The sequence below is a fragment of the Melanerpes formicivorus genome, unplaced genomic scaffold (assembly GCF_026170545.1).
Source record: "Melanerpes formicivorus ecotype bairdi unplaced genomic scaffold, bMelFor1.0.p_v2 SCAF_30, whole genome shotgun sequence".
Taxonomy (NCBI): domain Eukaryota; kingdom Metazoa; phylum Chordata; class Aves; order Piciformes; family Picidae; genus Melanerpes; species Melanerpes formicivorus.
Genome location: NW_027142382.1, coordinates 2,610,312 through 2,622,485, shown reverse-complemented (window position 1 = coordinate 2,622,485; position 12,174 = coordinate 2,610,312). Strand labels below are relative to the sequence as shown.

General features: G+C 42.6%; 1 non-coding gene across 1 annotated transcript; it reads left to right on the top strand.

Moving 5' to 3' along the window:
* The first annotated feature begins 4,482 nt into the window (after nt 1–4,482).
* LOC137449613 (U6 spliceosomal RNA) lies at nt 4,483–4,591 on the top strand. The gene has a single exon (XR_010989437.1). It is a non-coding gene; the product is annotated as a U6 spliceosomal RNA (small nuclear RNA).
* Nucleotides 4,592–12,174: the final 7,583 nt, after the last annotated feature.

Genomic DNA, 12,174 nt, shown 5'->3' with positions numbered 1-12,174 from the left:
TGTAAAAAGCCCTACCTGTGTCATACACAAACTCTTAAATGCTGTGTTAGGGTAGATAGAGTCAAAGGGCAGAAATATGGGCATTGGCAGGTTATCTTGTGCTCACTTTTGTTGTCCTGTCTTTTTCAAGTGATCTTGACAGAAGGTTTTAATTTTTATTATTTTTTTTAGATAGGGGAAAAAAGAACTTACTGAAATCAGAAAAATATGTGGTGTATGAAAAAAAACTTCTCCACAAGAACTGACCCTCATGCTGAAAAAGCAAGGTGAATTTTTAGAACAGGCTCATTGGAAAGGAAATTATATTTCAGCATTTGTTGAAAATGAGGAAGCAGATAGGTAAAGTCAAGTTGTTCATCTAGAAAAAATGCAAACAGCAACAGCCTTTTTTGTCTCAGGGTGCACACAATGAAGTTCTCTTATCAGCTGTGAGGAAGGATAATCTTCAGTGCTGCTTAAAATATTCATATCTAGTTGAGTGCATATCTAGCATTTATGTTCCTGAAGTAAGTGCTCTGTGATCTGGAAAAAAAAGTTGATATCTCATCCTTCTAATAATAAACTTCAAGTACTAAATTATTCATCATTTCCCTCTGATTATGAATTTCAAAGAATATGCTTCGATGTTGTATTTGTGTTTATTATGTTACATTGCATTCCCCTGAGCACTTTGAGAGCAAGCAATAAAGTCAACTATTAATTATTAGTATTGTAATTAGAGTAATAATGAAACTGAATATCATGAAGAATGTAATGAGCAGCAAAAATAAGACTGACTATGGATCCAAGTTCCTATATAGATGTTATAGAGTCATAGAATTGTCAAGGTTGGAAGGAACCTCAAGGATCATCTAGTTCCAACCCCGCTGCCATGGGCAGGGACACCTCACACTAGATCAGGTTGCCCAGTGCCCCATCAAGCTTGGCCTTAAAGACTTTCAGGGATGGGGCTTCTACCACCTCCTTGGGCAACCTGTTCCAGTGTCTCACCACCCTCATGGGGAAGAATTTCTTCCTAACATCCAATCTGATTCTACCCACTTCTAGTTTTGTTCCATTCCCCCTAGACCTATCACTATCCAACATCCTAAAAAGTCCCTCACCAGCTTTCTAGTAGGCCTCCTTAAGATACTGGAAAGCCACAATAAGGTCTCCTTGGAGCCTTCTCTTCTCCAGACTGAACAACCCCAACTCCCTCAGTCTGTCCTCATAGGAGAGGTGCTCCAGCCCTCTAATGATCTTCATAGCCCTTCTCTGGATGCGTTCCAGTATGTCCATATCTTTCTTGTAGTAGGGGCTCCAGAACTGCATGCAGTACTCCAGGTGGGGTCTTGCCAGAGTGGAGTAGAGTGGTTCCTGAGCTGTCTGAAAGCAGTTCTTTTTTTCTTTATTTATTTTCAATGTCTGGCTGTTCCTTTCAACACATATTACAGATGAAGAAGGTATATAAATAAGCATTGGTGTGTGGTTACATTGTTAAAAGATAAACAGATCATATCATGTTTGTTCTAATATCTTACTGCTTCTAATCTCTCCTGCTCCCTTCTTTTGTATATGCACAAGTGACAATGTCTAAAATTTGGTCTAAAATCTGTTTGTGATCAAAGTCTTTGAGTTGCTGCATTTGTAATATTTGGGTATTGTCTCAGGTTTTGCTTTCTTATTCTAATAAAATCATTCATTGTTGTATATGCTGTAAAATGTGGTGAGCCTATTCTTTGAGAAGTGGGAAGGGACACGTTTTAATTTTGCAAATGCCTAAACTTCACTTATCTTAAAGCACATTGGCTCTAGGTGATGAAATCTTTAAGGATTGCCAACACAGGGAAATTGAAAAGCAGAAAATAATCAATTGCATTTAGTCTATAAAACCCTAAATTCATCCAAAATTACTAGTTCTGGGCTCCTCAGTTTAGGAAAGATGTTGAGTTGCTGGAACGTGTCCAGAGAAGGGCAACAAAGTTGGTGAGGGGCTTGGAGAGGCTGAGGGAGCTGGGGCTGCTCATCCTGGAGAAGAGGAGGCTCAGGGGAGACCTTATTGCTGTCTACAACTACCTGAAGGGATGTTGTAGCCAGGCTGGGGTTGGTCTCTTCTCCCAGACAACCAGCACCACCAGAACAAGAGGACACAGTCTCAAGCTGTGCCAGGGGAGGTTTTGGCTGGATGTTAGGAAGAAATTCTTCATAGAAAGAGTGATTTGCCATTGGAATGTGCTGCCCAGGGAGGTGGTGGAGTCAGCATCACTGGAGTTGTTTAGGGAGAGACTTGATGGGGTGCTTGGTGCCATGGTTTAGTTGATTAGATAGTGTTGGATGATAGTTTGGACTCAGTGATCTCAAAGGTCTCTTCCAACCTGGTTAATTCTATTCTATTCTATAGTTTTGGCATGGTAGCGAAGTCTCTCTTGGCATCTTGCCTAGCAGGTCTTTCTCAGGACTTTGTGGAATAACGCAGAATTTTTCAGTGTTCTGGTACAAAGGAAAGAATAGTCTGTAGCAATAATGCCACAGCTATGCTAGTGTCTGAGGATGTGATGGAAGAAATGTGGAGAACAGTACCTCTTATTAAACCAACTTTCATCACTGGAAAAAACTTCTATGTAAACAGGAGATATGAGATTTGGGTAGGAGAGCTGTTGAATAGAATGTAAATAAGTATGCATGGCTATAGTATTTGTTAATTTGCTATTTGTTAAAATTATTAACTTTGAAGTTAATGTGTAATTATTTGCATATAAAATAGAATCCATAACTAAATATTTTCAGGAGGCAAACATAGTCCACGAGCACTTAATAAAATGCAAGTGACAAAAAGAATGAAAAATGTGACATTAAAAGGTACCTTTAGCAGATATGTACCAGCTTGCTGCTTCTCAAAACTTTGGGATACTACCACTTGCTTGCAACACAGCAAATTCTGGATTCTTTTGCAGCTTAGAACTCAATGTAAAATGTAAGCTTATGCTAAAGGCACATACTGCCGAGCACCTGTACTTCAGGTGACACCTGCTACACGAGAATTTTAAGTGTGGCAGGTGTGTGAAGGAAAGGAGTTGGTTCCTAGGTTTTCCTTAAACACAGTTTCCAGCAACCAGGCAAGTGATTTTGGTGTTTCTACTAATTTCTGGAATAATTAAAATCTAGCAGTTTATTACCTGTTCTTAGGCATGCCAGTTTGTGATTTGATGTAGATTCACTGCAATGAAGGTAGAGATCAATATCTGACCAGGGATGAAAGGCCTCAGGTGCTTGCCTTAGAAAAGGATTATTTGTTGTGTTCAATGGTCCTTACTTCTGCCATAGGCAGTTTTGTCCTGACATATCTTACAGGGACAAATTTACATCATTTTCCTACCTTGTTCTTTCTATGCCTCTGCTGCATCAGGTAGGCAAAGGAGACCCCAGGCTTACGTCCTTGCAGAGAATGTCTCAGGAGAGACCTTGTGAAAGGACTGGAAAATTGTCCCTGAGTAGGGATATGTACTGGGTGCAAGACACTATTTGGGCTCTGAAGGGGAAAAGACCAAGTACATCTCTGAGTACAGGGGACGAGGGAACCCATAGCATTGTACTCTGAGGTCCCAGTGTGTTTGGGAACTTCAAGACCTGTTTGAAGTGGTACCACAGTGTGGCATGCTCCATTCAAGGAGGAAAGAATGTTCAACATGATGTGGGAGTAACAATTTCTGCACATTTGTGAGGGTAGCAATAAGCAATGTGATTATATCTGACTCTCATATAGGTATTATTATTCATAATTATTATTGACAGGAAAAATAAAAGGAACCATAGCAACCAAGGGCAGCCTATCAAAAGCTATTTTTGTCTGTATTGTGATTTCCCCTTCTCCTATTTTCTTTCTGAAAGCATGTATAACCTTTTCCAGCACCATTGATTCCTCTGGGTCAATCTCCTCCCCCTACCTAATAGTGCCTTAGTAACCTAATTAGCCAAGAGAAAGTTTTCCTGCACTCTCTGCACCATAATCTGTCTGTGCTCCTGGATCATCATCTGCAAGAAACAAAGATAAAATAAGTCTGAAGTCATGCTCATCTTCTGAAGATTTTGTACAGAAGCAAAGTATTCTCATTGTGGCATAGTGTGGTTGTCTGCTTATACTTACAGAGGTATTTACAAGCAGCCTGCAAAGTTTTGCTTTGATGTATAAAAGTATTTTGGCCTGTGCAATCTTCCAAAGTGGACACAAGAGTGTGAATTACATAACTCCTGCATTAGGGAGGAAACATGAAAGTGGAATATGATCCAGTTTACTTAAATCTGTGTAAGTGATGAGAAGAAATATCCATGCTGCCTTGGGCCTGATAAGGAAATGGGGTGCTAAGTGCCAGCTGGGCTCCCGAGGAAAATCCATCAAATAACATGATTAAGTAACCTTAGCTCACAAACACTACAACAGTCTGGATACTGGGGAGGAAGGAGAGAGTGGAAATAAAAAAAAATAAATCCTTTGAATTCTAATTAAAATTTTCTTCCAGAGTTTACATATACTAAAATTGGAACGATACAGAGAAGATTAGCATGGCCCCTGCACAAGGATGACACGCAAATTCATGAAGCGTTCCATATTTTTTAGGAGACGAGATGTGGCTCAGTTGGTAGCACATAAGACCCTTAATGGGAAGGTCATGAGTTCAAGCCTGCAGTGGGCAGTAGTGTCCTCCCTACTCCAGTCATGAGGGCTGCGGTGACAGGTTGGACTCGATGATCTTTGAGGTCTCTTCCAACCTTAGTGATACTGAAAGTCTATTTAACATACTGAAAGTCTATACTGGAAGTTTTGAGTTTAGATTTGAAGTGGAGATGTGTAGCTATCTCTGGAGAGCTGTGTAAGTGTCTATGTCTGCCAGATCCCTCCCCATATAAACACACTTTACTAGGCTCCCCATATAAACACTCTTGCACTGCCGGGTGCTGAGGCTGTGTGCTGGTATCCTGACCCATGACTGCCAATCTGCTCCCAAAGTGCTTGAGAAGGGCCTCTGGGTTATGAGTGAAAGATAAATTGTATATCTATTGATGTTTTCTTCCTAGCAAAGAGACTGCTTATAAGCTACTATCTAGGATGGGTATGGAAAGTTTTAATCTTTCATATTATCAATTGTATTAGAAAAACCCTTTGTTCAGTAAGAAAAGCTAAACTAGGGTTGAAATGGTATTTGAAGGAGAAAACAGTACAGAAAGCAGTTCCCATGAAGTGAAAGAGCTTAATTTTGGTTATTTGGCCTCTGTTTCCAAGATGGGATATTTGTATTGTTATGCATGTTTGAATGTGTGAATACTGTCTGGTGATTGGGAAAGGAAATTTCTTTTAGTAAAGCAAGTGAATGGAAAAGGGCCATGGAGAAATATGACTACCCACTGATATAATGGGAGAAGGGGCTTTGCTTTGCTGGGAGCATGGAGGAGAAAATATTTAAAGCAAACAGAAAAAAAGAGCCATGTACAAAGAGTCCTGTGTGACTGGAACTGGACACAATGAGAGACTGCTGGGAGAAACTGGATATGTGTTCAGAAAGACTGTGCACTGGATGAAAATAGTATTCAGCCTGGATAAACAAGGTGTTAAGGCTAATGACAGGTGCAGAGGGTGAGGTGACATTGCTGGGTGCTGAGAGATCGTATATGCTGCTTCATTTTGCCAGCATGGTCAGAAGACATCAAAGGTTCAAAAGTCCATTGTGAAAGCTATACAGGCAAAAGTGTCTGGCATGGATTCAGTAGAAAGGTCAGATGAAAGATCAATTATCAGAAATGCTGCAAAAATAAGAAATAAAAATTATATGAGGTTGGAATTGGAAAGTGATGGAAAACAAGCTCAAAACCAAAGGGAGACTGCAAGCACATAAAAGCTTTGTTATGCGTAACAGAGGGGAAGAAAGTTCACACAAAGATATATTTCTTTGTATAAGCTAATGCTATTCCATTCCATGACGTACTTACAGGCCCAGCATATGAAAAAGTAGATTTTTGTAATTAATAAGCAAATAAAAAAAGAATTGCAATACTCAAGCTGGCTGTAGTAATGCTTGACCCCTTAACTTATTTTGACTTGCATAGGTTGGACTATATAGTAGTAAATTAAATCCCACCAGAGCAAGGAATATGACTACCAGTGCTGATGAGATATTACAGTAGTAACCAGTATGATTTTAGTTGATGACCATTACTCAATACCTTCTTTGCCTCAGTCTTCAGCAGTAAGACCAGTTGTTTGCTGGATATCCAGCCTCCTGCTCTGGAAGACAGGTATGGGGAGCAGAATGAACTCCTTGTAATCCAAGAGGAGATGGTTAGAGACCTGCTGCACCCCTTACATGTACGTAAGTCTGTGGGGCCGGATGTCATACATTCGAGGGTACTCAGTGAGCTGGTGGAAGTGCTCACCAAGCCATTTCCATCTTTTACCAGCAGTCCTGGCTAAGGGGGCAGGTCTCAGATGACTGGAGACTGGCAAACATTAGGTTAAGAACTACATGGATGGCTAAGCTCAAAGAATGGTGGTGAATAGAGTTAAATCCAGTTGGTGGCCAATCACTAGTGGTGTTCACCAGTGCTTAGTATTTGGGGCAGTTCTCTTTAATATCTTTATCAATGATCTGAACAAGGGAGTTGAGTAAGCCTGCAGATGACAGACTCAGCAAGTTTGAAGGTGACACTAAATTGGAGGGGAGTAGTGATCTGCTTGAGATTTGGACAGGTTGGATTGATTGGCTGAGGTCAGTTGTATGAGGTTTTACAAAGCCAAGTGCTGCATTCTGCACTTGGGTCCCTACAATCCACTACAATACTACAGGCTTGGGGCAGAGTTGCTGGCAAGTTGCCTGGCAGAAAAGGACCTGGGGGTGCTGTTTTACAGCTGACTGAACATGAACCAGCAGTGTGATCTGGTGGCCAAGACAGCATCCTGGACTGTATCAGGAACAGCGTGGCCAGCAGGAGTAGGGAAGTGATTGTGTCCTTGTAATCAGCACTGGTGAGGCTGCACCTTGAACACTGTGAGATGCTGGAGCATGTCCAGAGAAGGGCAACAAAGCTGGTGAAGGGTCTAGAGAACAAGTCTTCCAAAGAGTGGCTGAGGGAACTGGGGTTGTTTAGTCTGGAGAAGAGGAGGCTGTAGGAAGAACTCATTGCTCTCTGCAACTACCTAAAAGGAGGTTGTAGTGAGGTGAGGATCAGACTAGTATCAGGTAATAGGATGAGAGGAAATAGCCTGAAATTGTGCCAGGGGAGGTTTAAATTGGATATTAGGAAAAATTTCTTTATGGATAGAGTGGTCAGGCATTGGAACAGGCCACCCAGGGAGGTGGCGAAGTCACTGCCTCTGTGAAGGTGTTCAAGAAAGTGTGGACATGGCACTTCAGGACACAGTTTAATGTCCATGGTGGTACTAGGTTGATGGTTGGACTCAATGATCTTAGAGGTCTTTTCCAACCCAATCAATTCTGTAGTTCTATGATTCTCTACTTTGGAGAATGAGGATTTAGCCCCCCACAAACCAGATGGCCTCACTGGCAGAGAACAGTCCTTCATGTATTCACACAGGTGTCGACAGAATACTCATGGTGTAGACAGAATACACATGGTGTAGACAAGTTAAGCACAGTATTTCTCTTTTTGACGATAATTATTTCAACTATTATGCTGCAACAGTGTATTTAGCTTGCTACAAATTACTTACTTAGGACTGCTAGGAATAGTAGAGAAGTTTACTGGTGCTTTGATGATGTTAAAGTTAATAAAGAATGGCTTAAAATGCAAGAGAAGATGCTTAGGTTAAATATCAGGGAAAGAATTCTGAAAAATAAGGAGAAAAGGCACAGGAGTGTTCCTAACCAGGGATTATTTTTAGTATGTTGGGTATGTATCTGTCAAGATGGCTCATCCTGTCCTCAGACAGATGATTTCCTGATGTCTATTCCACTCTGGACAGCAAGTCTGTAGATAAATATTAAATAGAAGGGTAGGGCTGTGCTGTTGTGGTGGTTTGGCCCTAGCCTGGAGGCCAGATGCCCACCAAAGCTGTGCTCTAAGCTTGATGGTTACCTGGGAGGACAGACACCATGGATGAATCCCCACACTTCCTTCATTTGCTTCATTCTTATACCTGAGCTGACATCATATGGTATGGAATACCTCTTTGGCCAGTGTGAGTCAGCTGGCTCAGCCATGTCCCCTCCCAAGATCTTGCCCACCCCTCAATGTACTCTTGGGGCAGGGAAAATTTTGAAAGGACACAGCCTGGATACTTATTCAACAGTAGCCAAAACAATGCTATGTTATCAACTACTGCTGCAAAACACAGCACTAGAAAGATGCTGTGAGGAGAATTAACTCCAGCTCAGTCCCACCCAATACAGCTCTGAAATATCCCTAATGCACCAAGTAACTGGAGTAGGATGAAGCTAAGGGCACCAGAGTCACCAGTCCCACATGCTTTTCTTACACCTTTATCTCACTAGCACTCTAGTGTGTAAAACACTTGGCATAACAGACCGTGTTACCCACGAGAGCATTTTTGTATGTTATATTCTGTCATGTTGAAAAGGAGCTCTTGACTTCTAGAGGAGATATGGATAAAGTGGAAGAGGAAAAAAACCCTATATGATCATAAAAAAAAACCCAAACCATTTAATAATTTACAAGCTGGATATATATGATATCCTCTGAATACTTGACTTAACAGGCTTGACATTCTCTTCCAGTTTGTACTTTAATACAAGTTCCTAAACTTATCTATGATTTCCTCTCACATGAGAAATCCTCCAAGTTCTGTAAATTCTGTTGATTGTTCACCTATGATTATCAGCTTGATGATAGAAAATTGTTAAAGTGCAAGACAATCAGAGCAGAATTTGTGAGCTCATCATCATCACCAAGGAAATGTACAACTAGTTTATGGGCTCCATGCCTACTTCTGGAACAGAGGAAAAGCCTGAAACTCAGTTTGTAACTACACATCAAAATCATCCGATGTTTACACACTACTGGGTCTCTGCTGAGGTCCTGTTTTCCATCTGGTTGCTCCTTTTCTTCTCTTGTCACAGGATCACAGGATCACAAGATGTCAGGGGTTGAAAGGGACCCAAAGAGATCATCGAGTCCAACCACCTGCCAGAGCAGTAGGTCACAAAGGAACGCATCCAGATAGGTCTTGGAAGTCCCCAGAGAAGAAGACTCCACAACCTCCCTGGGGAGCCTGTTCCAGTGCTCTGTGACCCTTACAGTAAAGAAGTTCCCCCTTGTGTTGAGGTGGAACCTCCTGTGCTGCAGCTTACATCCATTGCTCCTTGTCCTATCACAGGGGGCAAGTGAGAAGAGCCTGTACCCTCCCTCCTGACACCCAGCCCTCAGGTATTTATAAACATTTATTAAATCCCCTCTCAGTCTTCTCCTCTCCAGATTAAAAAAACCCAGGTCCCTCAGCCTCATCAAACAGTGCTCCAGTCTTCTAATCATCCTCATAGCCCTCTGCTGGATCCTCTCCAGCAGATCCCTGTCCCTCTTAACCTGGGGAGCCCAAAACTGAACACAATACTCAAAATGAGGCCTCATGAGGGCAGAGTAGAGGGGGAGGAGAACCTCTCTCTATCTGTTGGACACACTCTCCTTAATACACCCCAGGATCCCATTGGCCTTGTGTCTCAGTCTGGAGAGGGAAAGAGACTCAAGTTCTTTTAGAACATTCCCGTGTTGTGAAATTAGAGGCACAAACGAGGCCAAAGTATCAACAGCTAGACTATTTATTACATAAATAAAGTGGACATAAGAAGGGCAGAGGGAGAAAATAGAGAGGGAGAGAGAGAAGAGAGAGAGAAGAGGAATGGAATTATATTACCACAATTATATTACCACACCCCTCATCCCCCCCAAGACAGTTAAAGTCTGTGGAGGAAAGGTGCTGCAGGAGATGTTGGGTCTGTAGAGAAAGGGTGCTGAGGCTTTGGCTGGAGAAGAGCTGTGGTCATCTGGGCAGCCTGGGTCTGTAGAGAAAGGGTGCTGAGGCTTTGGCTGGAGAAGAGCTGTCCTCTGGGCAGCTTCTTTTCTCCGGAGCAGCATTGTCCCGGCTTTCCCTTCTCAGCGGCCTGGCCCGTCTCCTGTGTTTTCCTTCATCTCCATTTTTCTCCCTGTTTTTCTCCTCTGTTTCTCTCTCTACAAACCAGTAGTTGCTCAAGTCTTTTATACAGTTTTTAGTCCTTAGGTATGTATTCAAATATTGTCCCTCAGGAATTCCAGGGGCAGGAAATAATCCTTAGGTCGTTTCCCCAGAAATCTTTCTGTGTATTGCTGTGTGTTTGGGCAAGATTTTGGATGGGGGCGTGAATCTCCGTCTCCCCCGTCTCCATCCAGACAAGGCCCCCCCACATTCCTTACACATCAGGAAACAGGTGGTAAAAACCATTGTGTCACCCTGCCCAGGGTACTTGATGGGTGGAGATTATCTTGCCCTGAAGGCGTGAATGGCTGGGTCATTGTTGTAGGCCAGCTGTGGCCCAGTGAGCAATGTTATCACGATGCAATCACAAGCTGATTTGCATCCAGGATTGGTAGACAGGATTCTTTCCACCTTCTTTCCAGTGGCTCTGCTATCAGTTTATCTTTGTTGACTCACACCAAGAGAGACAAACTTATTAGTCTCTCACACCTTGGCCACCAGGTCATATTGCTCTCCCATGGGTAACATCTCTTGCTTACTAACTTCTCATATTTCACCTCCTTCAGGCACTTAATTTTGTCTTTCTCTCTTCTTTCTCGTTACATCATTGCTAAATTATCTTCATATTAATTCATACTTCCCCCCATGATATTTTCTATTATACCCTTTACATTTCCATTTGTTTCATGTTGGAGTATGTGCAGAGCATGTTTTCCTCTTCTTTGTCCATGTGTTATAGAATGATAGAAATTCTAGAATCATAGAATGGTAGGAGTTGGAAGAGACCTCCAGAGATCATCTAGTCCAACCCTCTTGCTAAAGCAGATACACTGAGATCAGGTTGCACAGGAATGCACCCAGGTGGGTTTTGAAAGTCCTTACAGAAGGAGGCTCCACGACCTCTCCAGACAGCCTGTTTCAGTACTGCATCCCCCTCAAAATAAGGAACATTTCTGGCTCCAGGTGAACTTGTTGTCCCCCAGCACTCCTAAGTATTTCTCCACAGAGCTGCTTTTCAGCAGGTCAATCCCTAACCTAGTGCAGGGGGTTATTTCTCCCCAAGTCCAGGACTCTACACTTGCCCTTTTTGAACTTCATGAGGTTCTCCTCCACCCAACTCTCCAGCTTGTCCATGTCTCTCCAAACTGCAGCTCCTGGTGTCTGAGCTATTCCTCACAGTTTTGTGTCATCACTGCTGAAAGTACACTCTGCTCCTTCATCTGTATCATTGACAAGTATGTTGAACAAGACTAGACCAGAGGATGTTAAGGGAGACAGTGTTAAAAGTCAAGAAGACTTCTAGAAGTCAAGGTAGAAAATACCCACAGCTCTTCCCTCATAGAATCATAGAGTGATCTGGTTGGAAGGGACCTCCATAGGTCATTTAGTCCAACCCCATCTAGTCAGTGGGTCACACCATCACAGAAGGCTATAAGATTGGTCAAGTATGTTTTCCCCTCTGTGAATCCATGCTGACTACTCCTAATAACATGTTTTTGGTTTTTTTTTTTGCATTCACACACTTAGGGATGACCTCCAGAATGAGCTGTTCCATTGCCCTTTCAGGGATGGAGATGAGGCTGACTGGCCTGCAGTTTCTTGGGTCCTCCTTCTTGCCCTATTAAAAGTCTGGAGTTATGTTTGCTTTCCTCCAGTCCTCAGGCACCTCCCTGTTCTCCATGACCTTAACCTTAGCCAGCTCCTTCAGCACTCCCTGGTGTATCCATCAGGGCCCAGAGATCTGTGGGTGTCCAGCTTGTCAAAATGATCTCTAACCCAGTCCTCCTTAACTAAGGGAGAGTCTTCCTTCCTCCAGACATTCTCTCTTACCTCCAGGGACTGAGGGCTGGCCTTAGTCATAAAGACTGAAACAAAGAAGGCATTCAGTAACTCTGCCTTTCTGTATCCTCTGTCACCAGGTCGCCCACTTCTTTCAGCAGCAGGCCCACATTTTGCCTGCAGTTCCTTTTCCTGTTGATGTACTTGAAGAAGCTTTTCTT